The following is a 25,680-nucleotide window of genomic DNA, read 5'->3' as shown; positions in this document are numbered from 1 at the left end:
CCTAGCATTTGGGCGAGCTCAGAAGTCTTGCTAACTTGATGCGTGTTAAATTTGTTTACACTCGAGCAAACACATTTACTTTCAACTTGTAATATGCACACTGTTTCGCATATCACTATCGCGCTACAGTTAGCATGACACTCTAGCCCTGTATAATGTGTGCAAGGGGAAACATTTATAGCTCCTAAATTAAAGGTCCAGCTGGCAATGTCCCTGCTATTATAGAACCCTGTGCTCCAATAGTGGTCCAGAAATAGCATACGACACATACAACTACAATGGAGGAAATAACTCCTAAACTCAGGGTAAAAGGCAGCAAAGGTTGCTAACAGGTGATCATGGTAAGTGGTTTAGCATCCCTACGGCTGCCTGTAGATAGAAGTTGTAATGGAAATTACATGATAGCATTTGTGAGTGTTCCGCAAGAATACAGAAGCCCTATTCTTCCTCTTAACTCTAGTAAAACATGTGCCACCAATAAAGTTAATAAAAAGTTTTATGCACTTGCAACTTTCTTATGCTCATAACTCACTTGCACCTAGATTATGAGTTTTGCACTAAACAGGGTGCGAAACGAACGCAACAAAAGTTGCGTTATTTCACCCCCCATAGCGCTGCCATTATGAGTTTCTGAAAAGCCTCCTTGTGTGTGTGATATGGTTGTGTTAAGATCCATACCGCACAAATGCCAAGGGCTGAGAATACGTGCTTGTGCACGCTTTCCCCCATAGCACCTGAAGTGCGGAATGAAAAATCTCTGTAACGCAACCCTATTGATTTATATGGGGAAAAAAAGTTACGTTTAAACCTACCACCCTAACATAAACCCCAAGTCTAAACACCCCTAATCTGCCGCTCCCGACATCGCCGACACTAATAAAAGTTATTAACTCCTAATCTTCCGCTCCCGACATCGCCGCCACTAATAAAAGTTATTAACCCCTATTCTGCCACTCCTCGACATCATTCCACTATAATAAAGTTATTAACCCCTATTCCGCTACTCCCTGACATCGCCGCCACTATAATAAAGTTATTAACCCCAATTCCCCCCACCACGACATCACTGTCACTATAATCAAGCTATTAACCCCTATTCCACTGCTCCCCGACATCGCCGCCACTAAATAAAGTTATTAACCCCTAAACCTCTGGCCTCCCACATCTCCGCCACTAAATAGTATTAACCCCTAAACCTCCGCCCCCTTACATCGCAAAACACTAATTTAAACTATTAACCCCTAAACCTAACACCCCCTACCTTTAAATTAAAATCACAATATAACTCTATTTAAATAAATAAAAACTTACCTGTGATATAAAAATAAACCTAACATTAAACTATAAATTAACCTATCCTTACTATTCTAATAAAATAAAAAAATTATACCAATAAAAATATCTAAATTACAAATTTAAAAAAACTTACACTACGAAAAAAATACAAAAATCTAAAAAACTCCAAATCTTACGAAAAATTTAATAAATCTAAGTTTACCAAAAATAATAAACACTAAAATCCCGAAAAATAAAAAACACTAAGATTACAAAAAAATAAACAAAATTATCAAAAATAAAAACAATTACATCTAATCTAATAGCCCTATAAAAATAAAAAAGCCCCCCCAACAAAAAACACCCCCTAGACTACAATAATCTACCAATAGCCCTTAAAAGGGCCTTTTGTAGGGCATTGCCCTAAAGAAATCAGATTTTTTAGCTGTAAAAAAATACAAAGTACCCCCAACGGTAAAACCCACCACCCAACCAACCCCCCAAAATAAAAAACCTAACTCTAAAAAAACCTATGCTACCCATTTCCCCATAAGGGGCATTTGTATGGGCATTGCCCTTAAAAGGGCATTTAGCTCTTTTGCATTGCCCTTAAAAGGGCATTTAGAGCTTTTTCAAGTGCCCATCCCTAATCTAAAAAAAAAAACCCACCCAAAAGATTAAAAAAAAAAAACTAACACTAACCCCAGAAGATCTACTCACGGTTTCTGAAGTCTAGACATCCATCTCCATCCAGGCGATGAGGTCTTCATCCATCCCGTGGGGCGTCTTCTATCTTTATCCCGGCGGCACGAAGCGGAGCCATCTTGGAAGCTGATCCCATCTTGCGCGGAGCGTCCTCTTCATACAGTCTCCGCCGTACACTGAAGTTGAATGCAAGGTAGCCGTTTCAAAATGGCGTCCCTTGCATTCCTATTGGCTGATTTGATTCTTCAAATTTAAATCAGCCAATAGGATGAGAGCTACTAAAATCCTATTGGCTGTTCAAAACAGCCAATAGGATGAGAGCTACTGAAATGGTTTTTTTAGTTGTAATTTAGATTTTTAATTTTTTTTTGTAGTGTTAGGTTTTTTTAAATTTGTAATTTAGATATTTTAATTGGTAGTTTTTATTTTATTAGAATAGTAAGGTTAGGTTAATTTATAGTTTAATGTTAGGTTTATTTTTATTTCACAGGTAAGTTTTTATTTATTTAAATAGATTTATATTGTAATTTTAATTTAAAGTTAGGGGAGTGTTAGGTTTAGGGGTTAATAGTTTCAATTAGTGTTTTGCGATGTGGGGGGACCGGCGGTTTAGGGGTTAATAGGTTTATTTAGTGGTGGAGATATGGGAGGCCAGAGGTTTAGGGGTTAATAACTTTATTTAGTGGTGGCGATGTTAGGGAGCGGCAGAATAGGGGTTAATAACTTTATTATAGTGGCGGCGATGTCCGGGAGCGGCGGTTTAGGAGCTAATATATTTAAATAGTGTTGGTGATGTGGCTGGGCAGCAGATTAGGGGTTAATAGGTTTATTGAACAGCCGCGATGTGGGTGGGCAGCAGATTAGGGGTCAATAGGTCTAATATAGTATAAATAAAAAGAGAGAAGCGCTCAACCTGGGAACGAACAATAGAGTAATAGCTTGTTCTATGGATAGCTGACACCCAAGAAGCAGCCTCTTTTTGCTCAACATGTGCCTTTCACAGAGAAGGACTTTCCTGAAGCATATCAGTCTGATCATGACTTCACAGTACAGTCCAGCACCAAAATACCAGGCAATCCCTCTCTGAACGAGAGAAACAGAAAAACCCCAGACGTACATTTTGCCCTATTGTGGGCCTCGTCAGTGAGGTGCAGTCATATCCCTCTAGGCACATTGAGCAACGGGTCTACATCTGGATTCCTACATCACTCTTTGGGAGACTTCCCTAAGTGTCATCATTTGCATAAATAAAATGAGAGAATCGCTCAACCTGGGAATGAACAATAGAATAATAGCTTGTTCTATGGCTAGTTACCACCCAAGAAGCAGCCTTTTTTTGCTCAACATGTGCCTTTCACAGAGAATAACTTTCCTGAAGCATATCAGTCTGCTCCTGACTTCACAGTACAGTCCAGCCCCAAAATACCAGGCAATCCCTCTCTGAACTAGAGAAACAGCAAAACCCCAGACGTACATTTCGGCCTATTGTGGGCCTTGTCAGTGAGGTGCAGCCATATCCCTCTAGGCACACTGAGCAACGGGTCCACGTCTGGATTCCCACATCACACTTAGGTAAACTTCCCTAAGTGTCATAATTTGCATAAATAAAAAGAGAGAAGCGCTCAACCTGGGAACAAACAATAGCATAATAGCTTTTTCTATGATTAGTTACCACCCAAGAAGCAGCCTTTTTTTGCTCAACATGTGCCTTTCACAGAGAAGAACTTTCCTGAAGCATATCAGTTTGATCCTGACTTCATAGTACAGTCCAGCCCCGAAATACCAGGCAATCCCTCTCTGAACGAGAGAAACTGCAAAACCCCAGACGTACATTTTGGCCTACTGTGGGCCTCGTCAGTGAGGTGCAGCCATATCCCTCTTGGCACACTGAGCAACGGGTCCACGTCTGGATTCCCACATCACACTTAGGGAGACTTCCCTAAGTGTCATAATTTGCATAAATGAAAAGAGAGAAGCGCTCAACCTGGGAACGAACAACAGCATAATAGCTTGTTCTATGGCTAGTTACCACCCAAGAAGCAGCCTCTTTTTGTTTTGCTCAACATGTGCCTTTCACAGAGAAGGACTTTCCTGAAGAATATTAGTCTGATCCTTACTTCACAGTACAGTCCAGCCCCGAAATACCAGGCAATCCCTCTCTGACGAGAGAAACAGCAAAACCCCAGATGTACATTTCGGCCTATTTTGGGCCTTGTCAGTGAGGTGCAGCCATATCCTTTTAAGCACACTGAGCAACGGGTCCACGTCTGGATTCCCGCATCACACTTAGGGAGACTTCCCTAAGTGTCATAATTTGCATAAATAAAAAGATAGAAGCGCTCAACCTGGGAATGAACAATAGCATAATAGCTTGTTCTATGGCTAGTTACCATCCAAGAAGCAGCCTCTTTTTGCTCAACATGTGCCTTTCACAGAGATAAACTTTCTTGAAGCATATCAGTCTGATCCTGACTTCACAGTACAGTCCAGCCCTGAAATACCAGGCAATCCCTCTCTGAACGAGAGAATCATCAAAACCCCAGACATATGTTTCTGCCTATTGGGGGTCTCGTCAGTGAGGTGCACCCATATCCCTCAATGTACACTAAGCAATGGGTCCACGTCTGGATTCCCGCATCACAGTTAGGGAGACTTCCCTAAGTGTCCTAATTTGCATAAAGAAAAAGAGAGAAGCGCTCAACCTTGGAACGAACAATAGCATAATAGCTTGTTCTATGGCTAGTGACCACCCAAGAAGCAGCCTCTTTTTGCTCAACATGTGCCTTTCACAGAAAAGAACTTTCCTGAAGCATATCAGTCTGATCCTGACTTCACAGTAAAGTCCAGCCCCGAAATACCAGGCAATCCCTCTCTGAACGAGAGAAACAGCAAAACCTCAGAAGTCCATTTCGGCCTATTGTGGGCCTCGTCAGTGAGGTGCAGCCATATCCTTTTAAGCACACTGAGCAAAGGGTCCACGTCTGGATTCCCACATCACACTTAGGGAGACTTCCCTAAGTGTCATAATTTACATAAATAAAAAGAGAGAAGTGCTCAACCTGGGAACGAACACTAGCATAATAGCTTGTTCTATGGCTAGTTACCACCCAAGAAGCAGCCTCTTTTTGCTCAACATGTGCCTTTCACAGAGAAGAACTTTCTTGAAGCATATCAGTCTGATCCTGACTTCACAGTACAGTCCAGCCCCAAAATACCAGGCAATCCCTCTCTAAACGAGAGAAACAGCAAAACCCCAGACATACATATCAGCCTATTGTGGGCCTTGTCAGTGAGGTGCAGCCATATCCCTCTAGGCACACTGAGCAACGGGTCCATCTCTGGATTCCTGCATCACACTTAGGGAGACTTCCCTAAGTGTCATAATTTGCATAAATAAAAAGAGAGAAGCGCTCAACCTGGGAACGAACAATAGCATAATAGCTTGTTCTATGACTAGTTACCACCCAAGATGCAGCCTCTTTTTGCGTGTGCATTTTACAGAGAAGAACTTTCCTGAAGCATATCCCGACTTCACAGTACAGTCCAGCCCCGAAAAACCTGGCAATCCCTCTCTGAATGAGAGAAACAGCAGAACCCCAGGCATACGTTTCATAATTCTTTTGTTAGAAAAATAATCATATATTCATATATACAAAATAAAATCATAATAACAAATGCAAACAAAATATCCCTTGTTACAAAACAACTGAAATATTGACCCAAACTTTTGTCATCAGAAAAAATCAAAATGCAAACATAAAACTTAAATAATCACACAGAATAAAATTAAACATATTTCAAATACAGACAAAAACAAACTAGAATAAACAAAATAAATAAAAACTAAATAATCCAATCCACTTCTTTGTCTTCCAGATGCCTTCAGAATATAATTCCCCATATCGCCTCCTATCAAATGAAAAATACAAAAACAACTTCCCACGGATCATACCCACACAATTACCTACAGTAACTACCTCTTTCTTAAAAATAAAAAAATATTACGCACATCCCACAACACCTCCTTCACACAACATGCCAACAACCATATCAATCTTGCTTTCTCCTTTTCCACACCACTTCCACACAAACCGTACAGCATCATATTAAAAGAAAAAAACTGCACTCCAGTCAGACCCTTAATCATCATTTTCAAACTTCTTCAAACATCACTAGCATACTCACAATTCCAAAACAAATGAATAACACTCTCGCTTTGACAACAACCATCTCTAGGACACACTTCTGAAGCCACTAAACGACGCACTCTCTGAAAATCCCTTGTTGGCAAAAACTTATGCACACTCATCCAACTAATATCTTTTTGCCTATTCATCAAATACTTATTACACACATTTTTCCATACCAACAAACATTCATTCTCATTCAAACCCCCAATCAACTCAAGACCTTCTTTCTTCTCCAACATTTTCAACACCATTCAGTTTGCACACCACATCTCCCTACTAACATTCTCCAAACCATATTTTTTAATCCAACATTCCACCCTTACATAAAACCAGGGAACAGCAAAACATACCGGTTTCTTTCTATCAATCTCAAACAAACCATATCGTCTTAAAACATTTCCACAAGTATATGTTACTATACAACCAGCCATGCTATCCTTACCACTCAGAACCACACACCTACTAGCATATTTCACAGCCAAAAATCTCTCCACATTTGGAAAACCATTACCACCCTTACTCTTTTTTTTTTTTAAATATTTTTTTTATTATTTTATACAATCATAAAGTAGGGGAAACAAAGGGGGAAAAAAATATAGTTGCATACTTATAGATGCTTATCTGTACAGCCCAGTCATGTTATAACATTTTAATCCCTGTTTCTGCTTCGGTAGTTATCATGTTATAATAAAAAAACAAAAAAAAAAAAAAAAACAAGACACATCATATTACTATACATATTATTACATACTGTCTGTGCTTCTATTACTTTTAACCATTTATATAAGAAACTTTTTAAGGATTTCTCCGCATTAGGGGATATATTATATTGTTCCATTATCATTTGGTTCATCATCTCCCCTGCAAATTGTGAAATTCTAGGTGCTTGTGGTGACTTCCATTTAGCTAATATCATTGCCCGACCTTGAAGTATTGCCGTATTGATTAAATTGGGATTCTCACGCCAGTCAGTACTCTGGTATAGGAAAAGTACCCTTCTATTATTTATTTGAAAATTTTGATCTTATTTAGCCAGTATTGTATTTTATACCAAAACTGCTTAATTTTTGGGCATGTCCAAAGACAGTGTTCTAGATCTGCGTCTTTTGAACCACATTTATAAAACCCTACCTCCTTATGCCTATACCATCTTGCTATTTTGTTAGGGGTAATGTAGAGTTACTTGATTACTTTAAAGTGCGACTCTCTCCAAGTGGTTATGTTAGTTACCTTAACTACTATGCGAAGACTCTCTGTTATTTCAGACATTGTAAGGATACTATGAGCTCCCCGCCATTTACTCCTAACTGTCTGTAAGTGTAGTTCTGATTTATGTTCCATCTGGATATTATAGATCATATTAATTGCATATTTCTTTTGTGGGAAAGTTCTAATCACTTTTTCTAACCCTCCTAGCTGCCAGTCTCTCCCATATCTCTTTTGTAGTTAATTATATAAGTGTCTGATTTGGAGGTATGCGTAAAAATCTGTATTAGGTAGCTGATATTCCCTTCTTAACCTGTCAAAGGATTTTAATAGAATGAAGTGCTGTATACTGTAATTGTATCATATTAATGAGTCCCTTCCTAAACCATCTGTGAAATATCCCATTTTCACTGCATCCTGGTTTGAAATTTGGATTCCCCAAGATTGGTAGAAATCTGGAGACACACATATTTACTCCTACCCCTTTACCCAGCTTATGCCATGCCACTATCACATTGTTAAATACCGTTAGTTGGGAGATATCTTTAGGCACATTTTTTGTCTCACAGTGTAAAAGTGCTTTTAGCGCATAAGGGGTGCATAGATCAGATTCTAATTCCCAGTATGTGACATAATCCCCTTCAATGATCCAGTCTATTGCATACTTAGCCAATGTTGCTAGGCTATATAATTTAATGTTGGGGAACGCCAGTCCCTCCGCTTTGAGCGGGAGTGTTAATGTCTCCGCTGCACATCTTATCCCCCCTGCCCATATGAACCTAGTACATAGTCTATTAAACCTAGTATAATCTCTCTGTTTTAGAATTATAGGAATATTCTGTAGGAGGTATAGTATACGTGGGAAAATTATTGTTTTAATTAGCATCACTCTAGCTGAGATAGAGATAGGCAGTGCTACCCATATTTTACAATCTATTGCACACTTATCCAGACATATTGTGACATTTTTAGCATACCATTAGTTGGGGTTTTTGGTAGTAATCAGTCCTAAATATTTAATCCAATCTTCTTCTCTGAATGGGCACTTATTATATTTCTGGCTTGCCCTCGCAGCCAGATGATCTCAGACTTATCTACATTGATCTTGTAGCCAGAAAAGGAACTGAATTGATTTATAATCTAAAGGAACTGCTTAATACTCAGTGAAGTGTTGGTTAAAAATAAAAGCAGGTCGGGGGGCGGAGCTTGGCCGCACAGGAATATGGCTGCTTGAAGAAATAGCTCTGATGCCCTAGTTTCCTTGCTGACTATAACTGAGTGAATAATTCATACCATTAACCCCAAAATTCAGCCGTAGCTACTACATAGAGACTCCCAAGCACTTAGGAGCAACTTCCTGGAAGCGGATCGCAAGTATAAGCTGACTACAGCAGAAAAGATCCACCAGCGCAACAAGGCCTACAAAGCTGCAAGTGCCGGATACCTGACACGCTACTGGCCTCAGAAAAGGAGCTCCCGATACCGCCCTAGACAAGGAACATTATCAGTAAGGCAGATCGTGATCCCCGCGGGACTCACAGATAACGCACGGACCTCCAGAGCCGGAACTTCACCCGCGCACGGCCCCAAGGGGAGATTCCAGAGCTCACCGCACACCACGAGAGAGGCATCCGGAGTGAAGCACGGAGCAATCCCGGTAGGTGTTTCCTCACCCACGCAACACTGGCACATACTCGGTCAAGCCCTCACTTGGCCTCGCTGGGTTCAAGTGCTACAGGAATAGTAGCCCACACTAGCTGGTAAACAAGGGATCCCTTGAGACACGGAGCAACGAAAAAGGGCAATTAAAAAAAAAGAAAAAAAAGCCACACAACCTTAAAAGCTGGGGGCAAAAAGCTTTCTCTGGCACATCAAGGTAAAACACAAATTAAAAGAATCTACCATTAAAACAAACAAAAGGCCTAATACAATCTGAAGGCCCCACCGGAACTTTTGCATCACTAAAAACAGAGCAGTATCATTACTAACTTTATATCACTGTGCTGCAGCATAAAGCACCCTCAAAGTGATCCCTTGGATCTGGAACCATTCCCATAAAGCAGTAACATTGGCATAGATAAGGGTTTAACTTGCAGGGCTACTAGCTATCTAACAAACAGAAGAGAGACACTTTTATTAAAGGCACAATTTAGTAATCAACAAAAAAAAAAAAGAGACAAAGGGATTATCAGAAGAATACAGAACCCATGCAGACTGAAATGCCCAACAAAAGACTCACTAAAACAAACAAAGACTTTAAAACTTCCACTATGAGCAATTATTTAAAGCCAGCTGACCCTGTCCCAAAAACAACAGGTGAACCATCTATCAAAAACAGACAGGAAACAGAAACCCAAACTGCATTGCGCTACACAGATTCCTCACAACAAGTTACAAAAAATGATCTCAAATATTTTGCCTCTAGAGAAGACATAAGAGAGGCTATGCAGGAAGTAAAAGACATGTTTAATGAATTCAAAAAAGATATTACAGTGCTAGAACATAAAGTCCTAACTATAGAGAAAAAACAAGAAATCCAACAATTAGAAATGAGATCCCAATCGGACAACACCCAGCTGCATGCGGACATGTTACATAACCTAATGGAGCGAATGGAAGACTTGGAAAACAGGAGCCGCAGGAACAACCTGCAGATCCGAGGAATCCCTGAATCAATACCTCCAGATGCCCTGCAGGGGCACTTACAAAGCCTCTTCCGAATAGCAAAAAATACACCAACTGCACCAGAAGTCCCGATTGAAAGGGCTCATCGCGCCCTACGCCCGAGACCCCCAGCCAAAGCACCGCCGAGAGACGTGATAGTAAAACTGCTATCATTCAAAGATAAAGAGGAGATACTTAAAGGGGCAAGGAACACATCTCCTCTCACACATGCAGGAATAGAGATACAGATATATTCAGACATATGCCCTGCTACCCTTCAAAAAAGAAAAGACCTGAAATTCGTCACTGCGGTCCTGAGAGAAAACAACATCCCATACAGGTGGGGCTTCCCCACATGTATAGTAGCCACCAAAAACAACATCACCTCGGTGTTCCGCTCTCTGGATGATCTACCAACTTTCAACAAATCTCTTCACTTATCAATAAAATTACCACCGGCTCTGGAGCATCTACAGAATCCACCTGCCACTGCGGAAGAAACGGCTGCAGATGACACACTGTAGTTGGAGTAGAACATACACCAGGAAAAGTATTAACCCCAGCTTCTGGATTGGGTAGAATCGACATGGTCCCCTGATATAACCCGATCTGAAGAAATAAGAACTCTTTGGTTAGAGACTATTTCAGACTAAGTAAGATCCATAACCTCTTGGAACACTGAGGGATAACCTCATCCTCTTTATGACAAGATAAGTTGAAATTATATTTGCCTGTTGGTTTATGTTGAATTGTTCTGTTCCATGTTTTTACACATACTAACACTGAACCTACACACATGAATCACAGCAACTATTGAATTCAGAATAAAGAGTAGAAAGGGTCTCAATACACACATAGACCGACAACAATACCCATTTACATTACCCATAACCATGTTCACCCCACACACATTGATACGGCTAAACTTACACACGCATTCACTCACCTAACTCACAATTTAATACAAACATTAAGTTCATAGGCAAGGAACTAGGGCCTCTTCCCCTTGAAAGTTCACGGATACTGTCTAACTGTTGTTTCTTTTATTGTTTCTTTTGACCTAAATTGTTTCATTTGATTGTATTTGTTGTTGTACAGCTCTACACAGATCTCTCCCCTCCCAGACCTGACCGTCACGGGTGGAGACTACCTCATCCTCATCCCCATCTAACCCGCTCCTGACTCTGACACTACTTTCCAGGTAACTCATTACTGTCTTCCCAGACACTTTAAATCCCCCCCATTCAAACCTAGTGAACACTTGACATAATATCAGCTACCAACCGACGCTATGCCAGACCATAAGACACGCTCCATGCCCCGGGGTATAGAACTGATCACGGTCAATGTAAAAGGCCTGAACGGCCCAAATAAGAGGGCGATAGCACTCACCGAACTCCAAAGAATGAGAGGAGACATAGTTCTACTCCAAGAAACTCACTTTAAAAAGGGCCACGAGCCCAAGTGGTTCCAAAAACATTACACCCAAGCATACTTCGCATCAGGGCCAACCAAAAAAGGTGGAGTGGGCATCCTATTCCACAAGAAAATTCCCTTCAGCCCTATACAAATTGAAAAAGACCCCGAAGGCCGTTACATTATGATTGTGGGCCTCTTATATAACAGACCAGTAACATTAATAAATCTCTACTTCCCCAACACAGCACAAGCTCAATTCCTTAAACGGATGACGCAAAAAATCCTTGAAATACAAAAAGGCGCACTCTTTATCGGGGGAGACTTTAATATCCCAATAGACCCCAGTCTTGACACCTCTGATGGCTCCTCCAGCGTAACACCCAGAACGTTAAAGCTGATAACACAATACTTAAGGGAGGTGGTTGTACACAATGTATGGCGAGTTACACATCCAAACACTAAGGACTTTACCTTCTACTCCCATCCCCACAATAAATACACTAGAATAGATTACATTTACACGGATACTCTAGGCCTTACTACCATATCAGACTGTACCATACAGAATATCACATGGTCAGACCATGCCCCTGTGTCTTGCACGATTCATTGGCCAGAATCCCCATTAAATGCCCATGTGTGGAAACTTGATGATACACTGCTAGATGACCTTGTCACAGAGGCAGACCTCACTACATCACTGCAAGAATATTTTCACCTAAATAAAACAGACACTCTACCATCATCCACTATATGGAAAGCGCACAAATGCGTAATCCGAGGGGAACTCATAAAAATAAGGGCTAGACAGAATAGACTCAAAAGGGAAAAACTCCACTCCCTACTAACTAGAATATCTCTCCTAGAACACCAACATAAAAACAATCCCACAAACACTGCCCTCCTGGCAGACCTGACGATAGTTAAAACAGAATTATCACTTCATCTAGAAGTAGAACAACAAAAAAAGGCACTTTTCCTAAACCAGACATTTTATGAACAAGGCGACAAAGCAGGTAAACTGTTAGCCAGAGCCCTGGCACGTAAGAAACTCAAAACATACATCCATGAGATTAAAAACTCAGAAAATAACATTCACCATGATGCGAAAAGTATAGCAAATACATTCAGGGAATATTATGAATCACTCTATAACATCCACACGAGCATAGCCAGCGCAACAGGCTCACAGAATGATAGGGAGGACACACACCAGATACAGGATTACTTGTCGAGAGTGAAGCTGCCATCCCTCTCGGAGATGGACAAGACCTCATTAGATGAGCCCTTCACAATAACTGAAATTTTACAAACTATAAAAAATCTTCCATCGGGTAAAAGCCCGGGCCCTGACGGCCTAAACTCCAAGTATTACAAAAAATGTGCCCCTATTCTAGCTCCTCACCTACTAGACTTATTAAACACAACCCAAAGGGGGGGCGTCCCTGCCTGGTTCCATGTTACAAGCACATATAGTAGTATTGCCCAAACCCGGCAAGCCTCCCACTAAACCAGAAAATTTCCGCCCAATCTCCCTACTAAACTCTGATATCAAAATCTTGGCCAAACTAATCGCAAACAGACTCAATAAATTCCTACCGCAATTGATCTCAACGGATCAGACGGGATTCACCCCACACAGAGAGGCAAGAGATAACACACTCAAAGTTCTTCAGCTAATTTCCCACGCCAAAATAACATCTATCCCTCTCACCCTCCTCTCAACAGACGCGGAGAAGGCGTTTGACCGAGTCAACTGGTCATTCATGCTTTCTACGCTTCAGAAAATGAATTTTGGCCCTGGAATTATGGGATGGATCACCTCCCTATACTCCTCCCCAAACGCCAAAGTCTATGTAAACGGAGTCCTATCAGATACATTTCCAATTTCGAACGGGACCAGGCAGGGATGCCCGCTCTCCCCCATCCTGTTTGCTATCTCAATAGAACCCCTAGCCAGCAAAATCAGGCTGAACCCAGATATCTCAGGCATTGTGGTACATAACACTGAATATAAACTAGCTATGTACGCAGATGACATACTGATTGCACTCACAAATACGCTACACTCCTTACCCGAGGTGTTGAGGGAAATGGAGCGATACGGTGTTGTCTCCAACTTCCATCTAAACCTCAGCAAATCTGAGCTTCTTAATATCAATGAGTCAAAAGAAAACTTTAACCGCATAGCTACCACTTGCCCCCTTAGAGTTGTACATAGGGAACTCCGGTACTTGGGGATCACTCTCAAACAGACCCTGCCTGAAATAATAGAGGCTAATTATAAAAACATCAAAGAGGAAATAATTGCAGATCTCTCAGGATGGCGGAAAAAATCCTTTTCATGGATAGGTAGAATTAACATAGTAAAAATGAATGTTTTACCCCGCATTTTATACATCCTTCAAACTATCCCATTACCACCAGCTACCCCACATATACACCACATCCAAAAAGCTATAGAGGACTTTGTGTGGCAGGGAATTAAACCCAGAATAAACAGGAACACCTTATACAGACCCCGGTCGCAGGGAGGGACTGGCCTACCTAACCTACACACCTATAGCCAGGCTATCTCGTTACAGCACATAGTGGAGTGGAGCCAAAATCTTGCCCACAAGGCCTGGATAAGATTGGACTCAGAAATCCTCCAATACTCTAATGTGGGATCCCTGGCGTGGATCCCACATAAATACCTACCTCCACACCTACAACTATACCCGCTTCTTAAAGAGACTATGAAAGTCTGGGACAAGATAACGGCTACCCAAACCCACATATCGACACCGATATCACCACTCACCCCAATTAGAGGGAACCCAGCCACAAACATTCAAACACCTGCGAGACAGAATGGGGAATTCCCGTCCCTAAATAAACTGGCGATAAGCAACGCTCTCTCTAACAACAGACTAAAATCACAACAAGACCTAAGAGACTGGGACCCGGAGCTTTTTGCCTCTTGGTTCCACTGTGCACAGCTCATACACTATGTGTCAACACACAGGCACAAAAAATCACTATTCAGAGCACTCACACCCTTTGAAAACCTCTGCATCTTAAACACCCCACCAAAACATCTGATCTCTCAACTTTACACTATCCTACAAAGCAGCGGCCTACAAGACCTTCCTATGTTCACGCAGGGATGGCACAGGGAACTGGGACGAGAATACGAACCCAAAGAATGGCATAGAGTATTTGACATAACAAAAAAATGCTCAGTTTCAGCTAGAACCCAAGAAATCCATTATAAATTCCTAAGCAGGTGGTACCTGTCTCCTTACAGAATCAAAAAGATATACCCCAATACTACGGAAAAATGCTGGAGAGGATGTGGGGCATTGGGCACCATGTTGCACATATGGTGGGATTGCCCCAAAATAAGGGAATACTGGAACGAGGTATTTGATAGAATTAACAGGAAACTCCACCTCTCTATACAACCAACTGCCTCTATCCTACTTTACTTAGACCTCCCGGATTTCAATCACCAACATGATAGGTCCCTATTCCTTACCATGATCAATGGAGCTAAGGCTCTAATACCCAAAAAATGGAAAACACAGACAATACCCTCCATACTAGAATGGGAAAGCTTTGTCACAACACACCTACAACTTGAAAGATACCACTACATCAAGACTGGGAGACCTGACTTGCATGAATACATGTGTCTAACATGGAATGACACACCGATCTGAATAAGTCTCACTACCCCTAACCCTCACTATACAGGACATACACACAGTCACAAACCCCAACTTGGGGCTTTACCTGCTCTCACCCGTGGCGGTCTATAAAACATTCTTATCCTCCCTCCACCTCACCTTACTCTCTTCCTTCCCCTCCCCCCCTCCTAACAAGATGAATCCCTTTCCCCCCTCATATCCAGACCCCCCCACCTCCTTTAGCCCCCCCCCTAACTGTGTAAGAAATAAACTGTAATCATTGTTATTGTTAAGTATGTACACGCTCACCAAGGTCAATGATTTAAACTACAATAGGATCTGTAAAAATTAAAAATATACCCAGCAAGGTAGAAATAACTTACAGGAATAAACTTATCTACTCTGAAACCAACCCTCTGTGTTAGGTTGGGAGAAGAAAGCATACTACTACAACAGTCTCATGGGACTCATCAGCTATCCGAGACCTCAAGGAATACCGAAAAAACACCATAAAGACTTTTATCTGTTACTTAACAGTCTAAATTATGCTCCTGTTTACAACCTTACATGTCTTGTGGAACCTGTAATGTTATAATTGAATTATATCAATAAAGCCTTGCAAAAAAATAAATAAATAAATAAAAGCAGGTCATCCGCAAACAAGGATAGAACCACTTTATGCTGATGAATAGTAATGCCTGTTAATTCCTTTCTTAGCCTAATGGCTAATGGCTCTATTGATAGATTAAAAAGCGTAGGTGATAATGGGCAGCCTTGCCTTGTTCCTTTTTTGAGAGAAATATCTGGTGTAATTTCATTATTAATAATTAGATTGGAAGTCGGATCCCTGTATATTAATTTTATGAATGCATTTATATTTCCTTGCACCCCAAACCTATCTAGTGTTGTGAATAGGTTATCCCATGTTATGGACTCAAAGGCTTTCTCAGCATCTACCGCCAACACTGCCATCTCTGGGTTGTCTTTACCTATATTTTGCTTAGCACGTTGCCAACAATAGTCTAGCACCATAAATACTTTGCGGGTATTTCTAGTTGCATTATGCCCGTCATGAAACCAGCTTGGTCTGGGTGTATAACTTTGTGTAATATATTTTTAAATCTATTTGCTATAATCATAGTTAGTATTTTGTAGTCATTATTTAACAATGATATCGGTCTATAGGACCCTGGATCTTCTGGATCCCTGCCTTTTTTCAAGACTAGTGTGATAGAGGATGCCGCAAAGTATTTAGAATGCATTTCTCCTTTTAAGAAATAAGTATTATAGAGGTTGGTAAGAGTAGGAGTGATTTCACTGGTTAACATTTTGTAAAATTCTGCGGGTAACATATCCGGTCCCGGGGCTTTATTGTATTTTATCTGGTTTATAGTTTGGGCTACTTCCCCTTCCAGTATAGGTTGATTTAAGCCCATTACATCTATTTCTTCAAATTTACTAGTCTCTATTTGCTCCCAAAATTCTATTTTATGTTGGTTATCCACTGAAGTTTTTGTATATAGATCTTTAAAGTAGTTGTACATTGCCTGTTTCACTTCCTTGGTCGTATCTACTCTATGTGTACCTATTTTTATAGCGGTTATAAAATTCCTTTGCTTATGGTTTTTAATTAGCCTAGCTATGTACTTTGCCGATCTTCCATAGTACCCTCTGTATGTAGTTCTATCTTTTTTTATCTTGCTGAACAGTAATTTGTTTTAAGAAGAGGTCTCTCTCTTGTTTGCTATTTTGGTAACTAAGCCAAGTCTGGGAGTTACTTATGTAAGTTCTGTATGCGTTTTACAGTTGGTTGGTTAGCTGACACTCTCTCTCTCTGTTTTTCCTCTTCCATTTGCACATATACACTTTAATGGCCCCTCTAAGGCACACTGTAGCTGCTTCCCAATATATCTCCCATTTACATTGGTATCCACTATTGAAACGTTTATATTCCTTCCATTTTTCAATTATATGGTTCTTGAAATGTATATTATCTATTAAATGTCTGGGGTACCTAAGTCTGCCGTTGTCTCCCTTATCTTGGGCTATATTCTGGATCTCTAATGTAATAATGGCATGGTCTGAGATGCAGATATCTTTAATATCTGCCTTCATATTCAAGCTCAACATGTTATCTGAACTTAAGAAGAGGTCTATTCTTGAGAATGTACTAAATGTTTTTGATACACATGAAAATGTAAGTGAGTCTGGATTTTGGTTTCTTCATAGGTCTTGTAATCTAAGTCCTTTCATGAAATTATTCAAGGTTCTACTTTCTTTTTTGGTATCTCTAGATTGGCGGCATTTAAACCTATCCACTAGGGGTACTGGTGCCAAATTAAAGTCCGCACCCACAATTATATTTTTCCCTATGAATTTTATAAGTTTATTGTTTAACCCCTCCCAGAACTCCTTATCTATTTTATTTGGACCATAAACATTACATAGTACCACATTCAGTTTATCTATTTGTAGTTCTAAAATTATATACCTAGCCTGGCTGTCTATTTCTTTTGTTAATATCTTGTATGTTGCGCTCTTGTTGAAGAGTATAGCTACTCCCTTTTTCCTGTCACAGTACGGTGACACTACTATTTCCCCTACCCATTTACTCTTTAATTTCTCAGCTTCGGTAGGATTTAAATGTGTCTCTTGTAATAATACCACGTTTGGTTTGAGCTGACCTAATTGTTTTAATATTAATTTTCACTTTATAGGTGATGTAATTCCTCCTACATTCCAGGATAGGAAATACATTTTATCTACCATTCGTGTCTCTTTTTTGGCCTTTTTTATATCTCACCCTTCCTCTGAAAATATTGGGACAGTATCTCCCAATATACTCCCTTCCCCACCTCCCTCCTCCCCCCTCCAGTACCTCATTCAAAATAATCAAGAGAAAACTAAAAAAAAATAAAAAAATATTAAAATAAAAATCAGAATACAATCTCATAAAATTATACATTATTGTATAAACAACGAAAGAAAAACTCATTTGGTCATCATATTACCCTTGTGCCTAATTATCTAGTCAGCTAGCTATACTTATAGTAGCCCCTGTTCTTTACAGAAATTTTTTGCCTCTGTAATTGTAAGAAGGTTCCTTGTTGCACCATTGATTTCTACGCAGATCTTTGCTGGATAAACCATCCTAGCTGGCCATTTGGCTTCGATAAGTTTGGTGCAATAGGGAGCCATCTTGCTTCTCTTGTTGCTCATTTCTGATGAGAAATCTTGAAATAACAAGATCCTACTATTAGCTATCATAAGTTCACGCTGTTAATGGCACTGTCTGAATATATTTATTTTATCCTGGAAGTTTAACACTTTAATCATAGTAGGTCTTGGCTTTGTGTGTTCCTGTTCTATGCTCTTAGTACCTATTCTATGCGCTCTCTCAATTTTAATTGGTATCTCCCCTGAGGGTATCCCTAGACATTGTGGTAATGTTTGGGAGGCAAAGATTATCAGATCTTTAAATTCAGTAGACTCTGGAAGTCCTACTATCTTGATATTATTCCTTCGTGCTCTGTCTTCCAGGTCTTCTCTTTTATTCTGCATAGCTATCATCTGTTTATCATGTGAGAGTACTGTTTGATCTAAATTATATGCTTGGTCTTCTACATTTGAAATCCTTAATTCAGCTTCAGTTAATCTATTGGCGTATTGTCTTATCTCATTTGACAGTGTAGAAATTTCTTGTTTAATATTTTAAATTGTGGTAATATGAGATCTGATATCTGTTGAAGCAATGCATGTGATTCTGCTATATTTATATGTGAATCATCTAGGCTAACTTCTGCCCTCTGTTTAGAGCCCTTGCTTGCTGTTTTTTTATCTTTAGATTTGGGCGGCATGGCTGGTGATCTAGTTTGGATAAATTTCTCTATAGGAGAAAAAAAAAACTCTGTGCTAAATATCCTGTCTGGCATAGTAAGATGTGACTGTCGCCACTGGACCATGGACACAGGGGCAACAGAACACAAACAAATAAAGCTGACTCTTAGTGCAACATGCTGAATAATCCCATACCCCTTAGTGATACTTTCTGTGTCACTATATCTTTAAAAATTAAGCATTCTGGCCAGAGCCACGCACACTAGTGAAAAACAAATAATGCACAAAAAAGAAAAAAGAGAAAAAGGAAGAAAAAGAAGAAAAAAAAGTGCAAACAATCCCTGTGCAGAAATACCTCAAACCTATAACCAGTGAAGGAAACTGGCCCAAGCGTGGTCTATAGGTTTTTTTTTTTTTCATTTCTTTTTTTTTTTTGAAAAAAAAATAAATATCAACTCGTGTAGCTTGTGAAAAAGAGGTGCTTGATGTGTATTTGCCTAGCCCACTCAAACTCTACATATAGTCTCGCTGTCTTGCTCCTAATTCTAATAGATTGAGTTTATTCTTATACTGTCAGCCTTTACTCAAACCTAGTCTTATTTTAGGTATCAGATCTTATTTTTACCCTCAAGTCCAAATTGATATTTTGTAGATTGTATTCTTTGTGTGTTCTAAGAATTAATTAACCCAATTCTACCCAAAGCAATTCTTAAATCGTTTGGAAACTGGGATAGCACTTACAGTATATCTGTAGTACTTTTTTGTATATATGCTAATTGATCACCTTATAGAGTACCTTACATAATCTCCTATATTGTAGTAGATACAAAAACTAACACATTGCATAATTAGTATGTAAGTATAACTCAGTAGTACATTAATGTTAAAATTCTGCTATAGTTAGGTGGCAGAAAATATAGCAGGAGAGAGAACCTCTCTTTCAGTGTATAGTCTTTCTTTTTAATACAGTCCATAGCTAAATATCCTTTTAATCAGCTTCTTCCTTTATGGATACACAGAAACTACTATGCATGCCAGTAGAAACCTTTAATATGTTATTTCCCGGGTGTACTGGCTTATGTCATCATCCCTAATTCCTGTGTTAATCCAAGAGTCCTTTCTAGGTTAATTGACCCTTCCCCGGGCTTATCAATAGCCCCTCACCGCCTGTTGGGATTTATCCTACTCCCCGTAACTCATTAATTTTACAAAAGGGCTAATGGCTATTGTCCTTTGTATCCCAATCTTATAATTATTTAGAGGCCCAGCACCCCCCAGGCACTTTTTACTTGTTGCTATAGGTTCTCTAGATCAAGGCTACCACTGTTTCCACACCTAGCTCAATTCGTGTTTTGTACCGTGGATTATGGCCTTAGTTCTTTCCACCACTCATCTCACAGATTCCTGCTTGTTACAGGTTTTTTTTCTCTCTTTTAAACACACACCCTCTGTCCAACTTACTCAGAGTGTCAGAGGCTAATGTGCAGGAATTGTCCACAGATATTATAGTAGTGTATACTTGCGGTTACTCCATGAAGTCTCATCCAGTGCGTTGGGGTGCTTGGGCTGCTTTCGTTATTGCTGCTTCTCATTTCCCAGGCTTTTCGGTCTGTCGCCTCCGCTGTTGTTGTTGCTCTATTTCCGTCCGTCCTGCCGTTTGCCTGTATAGCACCTCTCTCGGTCTTACATTCTTACTCTTAACAACAACATCTCTTTTCAAACGCTTCATACCAGAACTCAAGAACAAAGAAAACACTCTCAAAATTCTCCGAAAAATCCTCTCAGGCGGAGGAAAAACTAACGCTAAATATAACATAATAGGGATCAAAACCGATTTAATAACTAACATTTAACACCTTAAAGACCAAAACTGAAGTTTTCTACTCACTTTATCAAAAACATTCTCCCAACTTTCCAAGCCTTTCAAATCCACATCAAATTTCACACCCAACACCTCAATTGCACCGTCAGTCACAGGCCATCCACAGGAATCAATCTACCTATCATCACCAAAAACTTTAAGTTTACACTTATTCCAATTAACTCTGAAACCACTTGCCATACAAAAACATTCAACCAAAGTTTTCACCCTCCTCAAACCAGCCTGAGTCTCACATACCACACTCACATCATCCATATACCCAATCACTTTTAAACACCTTCCATTACGCAAGTATTACAGGTTGTGCAGTGACTTGAGGCTAAAACGCTTGCGTTACAGCCTATACCGACACAATCCATACTGCCATCTGAGAGCAGTAGTTATGAGTATATTTCACAAAACTCATAACTAAACTGTTACAAAGTACACTAACAACCATAAACTACCTATTAACCCTTGAACCGCCACCCTTCTGCATCGCAAACACTATATTAAACCTAATTTTAAAGAGAGAAGCGCTCAACCTGGGAATGAACAATAGCTTGTTCTATGGCTAATTACAACCCTAGAAGCAGCCTCTTTTTGCTCAACATGTGCCTTTCACAGAGAAGAACTTTCCTGAAGCATATCACTCTGATCCTGACTTAACAGTGCAGTCCAGCCCCAAAATACCAGACAATCCCTCTCTGAATGAGAGAAACAGCAAAACCCCAGACGTACGTTTTGGCCTATTGTGGGCAAATTATGACTCTTAGGGAAGTCTCCCTAAGTGTGATGCAGGAATCCAGACATGGACCCGTTGTTCAGTGTGCCTAGAGGGATATGGCTGCACCTCACTGACGATGCCCACAGAAGGCCGAAACGATAGTCTGAGGTTACTTCTCAGGCCTTTGGCTGGGATCAAGTGCAGTTTTCTGTGCTTGGTCTTGGTGGAAAGATTTGCTGCCTGGAAACCTGCTCCTTCGGCCTGGGGTCCTTTCCCTTCGGGCGTTTGGGCTCCTGCTGCTATTGGGGGGGGTGGCTACTCCTTAGGCGTAGAGCAACTGGGTAGTAGGGCCATCCCCTTGGCCTTTTGGTATAGTCCATGGACTTCAGCCACATGCTGCTTTTGGGGGGGCACTCTGAAATCCAGCCTAAAGAGGCAATAGGGCAATTATGGCTACCAATGTGCCAAACCTTCCCCATACACTTTGGGTGTTGATTTTTGAGGACTTCCGAGAGAAGATTGGTTTGGCTCATGTCCAGCAGGTTGTTTTGGAGGGTGTTTTGAAGATGCCAAGAGCAAGTTTGCATTGTGTTCAGTCTTTCCCTTCAAGATGGATTTTTGATGTGGCTTTCACTGATGAGCATCATTTACAGACCTGCTATCAATGGACTATTGATATGGCTGCTGCTCCAGAGTTGGTGGGCATGAGATTTGTTGCCTGTGTGCAGAGGGAGAGAAGAATCCCGATGACAGTACATACAGTATGTACAACCCTTGGGTCACTGATGTGGAAATTTGTGAGCAAGCTAAATAATCAATTTGGGACTTTCAATTGAAAGTGCAGGTTCTGGGGTTGACTTTTTGACTTGCTAGCATATTGTTCACATACTCACAGATTCTCACAGTTGTTTGTGTTTTGAGTATAATTTGGATTACACACTAAGGCTTTGATTAATTTGTATGTTTCAATTATTTACACTGATCAGTCTTTGTTCTCACAACACATTAATTGTTAGCTAACACCCCTATTCATTTATTTATTCATTTATTAAGGAAATTGTTGATCTATGTAAATTACATCAATTGGACCTATATTTTCCTTTATTAAACACATAGTTGAAACCACTCCCACTGATTATCCCTGTAAATTTACCACCAAGGATTTATCAGCTCCATCCTTTGACCTTTATTAAGAGGTCTGTCAAATTGGTTTTAAATTGCATTGTTTTTAATATATTGCATTGTTTTTAATATATTGCATTGTTTTAATTTATTGTAGCATTTTAATATACTGTATTGTTTTATACAATGCACATTTTCTATGTTTGTAATTAACATGAATCCATGTATATTTGTTGTGTATTAATAAAATCCTATTTTATACTTTATATTGTGTAATCAACATTAGTTTATTCAGACCCAGCCTCATTTGGCGCTTTGGTGTTCACTATACATTCAATCTGTACCCTCTTGTTGACTACTAGGAGTCAATTTTCAAGAGCTAAGGGTCTTTTTTCAAGCATGTGCTTAGTGGAAAATTGCCCAGGTGCCAGATGTCGAAATTGCGGTGAGGACGATGATCTTGTTGCCCGCTGTAGTAAACTCCGGACCTGTGACCTGTGTGGTTCTTCAAGTCATCTGTGCAGGATGTGTCCTTTGATGATGTTGCAGGGGCTTGATAGAGTGAAGCCTTCCTAGGCTGATGTTGCAAAAAAAACATCTTCAGTTGCGGTTAAGCCATCTGTGAATGAGGAGGAGGTCTCTGATGAGGCATTGAACTCTATATTACCACTTTTGTGTAAGAAAACTGCAGTTGGGGTCCCTGTCGGAGAGGTGTCTGATGCTCCTGTGGTGGTTCCTGTGGCTGAGAAGGTGGAGGAAGCCCAATGTAATCTTCAGGAGGTGGATCTTGCTACATATAATGTGATAGCTGCTTCCGATGTTCTTGAACTCCTGTTGCCCAATTCTGTGGAAGATACTGTTGTTGTTCCTGGGACAGACAATTTTTCCTTCACTGAGTCATCTTGTGATCCTGCTCCTGATGATATTCTTGGTAAAGGGGAGAACACTGATTGATCTGCTGTTGTGTCCTCATGTTCTGAGGAGGATAGGGACACTGCAGGGAAAAAATCTGCCTCCAAGCGGAAAAAAGGTGCGGATTCTGATGGATGGGAGAGTCCTGATTTGGATCTTCCAGTAGTTAAGAGTGCAGATCCAGCTACTGCAAGTGATGCTGACTCTTTAATTTCAGAGTTTACTTCTGTCTCTACTAAAGACATTCCCTCAGACTCAAGCCAGTGTATAGGTGACTTTTCTTATGCCTCTTCTGTTGGTTATCTAGATAAAAGAGATGTGAAACAACTTGCTGAAGTTACTGGTTATGAGGCTGGAAAAGGGGAGCCTAGGAGGTCAGAACGTCACAGAGGCAGATTTAAAGGATCTCATTTGAGTCCTAAGAAAAAGAAAGGAAAGAAGAAGACCTGATGTTAATTCTTTTTTTGTTTTTCATTAATTTATTTTTGTGATGTTTCTGACCATTTCTTCCCTTAATGTCAGATGTATGAAAACTATAGCAAGGAGAGCTGCAATTTTTAAGTTATTATCTGTATGTTCTGCTAATATTTTTTGTTTGCAGGAATGTGGTCTCTCTTAACATTCTAAATGTGTTGACTGGGTCTTGTTCATCTGATAGGAATTGGGGGGGAGTTTTGTTTAAGGGGTTTTGTTTTTCTATCCTTAATGTCGTTCATATTGTCCCAGGTCGGGTTCTTTTGGTTACTTTTAGTTTTTTTAATGTATATGCTTCTCCAAATAGGGTAGAACGTTTGCTTAGTTTTGAAACATTAAAGTTTTTTTCTGCCAGGTCGAGAGCCAACTTTTTTGGTTGGGGATTTTAATTGTATTACTAAGAATGGGGACAGAGAGGGTGGGAGTGATTGTAGGGTGGATAGCTCAGGGAAATTTTTAGTTGATCTGCCTAAATCTTTTCAGGGGAGGGTTTTACTTTCTTTAGTGATAGTAGTGGGATAAAATCTCAAATTGATTTTTGTTTTTTATCTAAATTTCTATGTATTGATGATTTTTCTTTAAAGCAGATGCCCTTTACTGATCATATCCTTTTGATGTGTAAGGTGAATTGAAGATCAAGTATGGTAAGGGTATTTGGAAACTGAATGTGGATTTGTTAGAACATGAGAAGATTAAGCGTCAGTTTGTTTGGATGTATGAAAGATGGCTTGAAAGAAAGTGTGATTTTAGTAATGTGCTTATGTGGTGGGAATGGTTGAAGGTGGAAATAAAGATGTTTTTTTATTAAGAAAGACTGTGAGAAAGCTAGAATGGAAAGGGAGTTGTATGATAAATGGTATCTGAGGTTGTTGTATTTGTATGAATTGAGAAATTGTGGTATTGATGTGCATGAGGAAATTGCTGATGCAAGAAAAATCATTAAAAAGTGTATGCATTAAAAAGGAAAGAAAATTGTTGTTTTTTTGGCAAGATTGGAGAAAATGGAAAAGGATGAGTCTTGTAGTAAATATTTTTTTAAGGAAGCTTTTGAAGGAAAGACTGTTTTTGTTAGTGTTTTTGATAAGGTTGAGTGTGAAATTAAAGGTACAGATGGTGTTTTGCGTGAAGTTCATGAGTTTTATAGTGAGCTGTATAAAGAAAAGACAAGAGATGTTTTATTGGAAAAGGAGTTGTTGGAAGATATTGAGGTTAAGTTGGAAAAATATGATAATGAATTGTTAGAAAGGGATCTAAGTTTGGATGAGATTGCAGAGGTTGTTAGGAGTTTTAAGAATGGGAAGGTACCTGGTTGTGATGGTTTGCCTGTTGAATTTTATACTTGTTTTTGGAATTTGATTGGGGTGGATATGTTGGATGGTGTAAGTTTGTTTTGAGAATGAATGTTTTGCCTGTTTCAATGAGGAAAGGTTTGATTGTTTTTTTATTTAAAAAAGGGTGATAAGAGAGATTTGAAGAATTAGAGGCTGATTACATTGTTGAATGTTAACTATAAGGTTATTGCAAAGGTGCTGACAAATATAATACGTGGAGTGATTGGTAAGGTTGTGGGTGAAGAGCAAGTGTGTGCTGTTCCTGGGTGTCAGATTTCTGAAAATT

The sequence above is a fragment of the Bombina bombina genome, chromosome 2, assembly GCF_027579735.1.
Source record: "Bombina bombina isolate aBomBom1 chromosome 2, aBomBom1.pri, whole genome shotgun sequence".
NCBI lineage: Eukaryota > Metazoa > Chordata > Amphibia > Anura > Bombinatoridae > Bombina > Bombina bombina.
Note: the sequence above shows the minus strand (reverse complement) of the source record.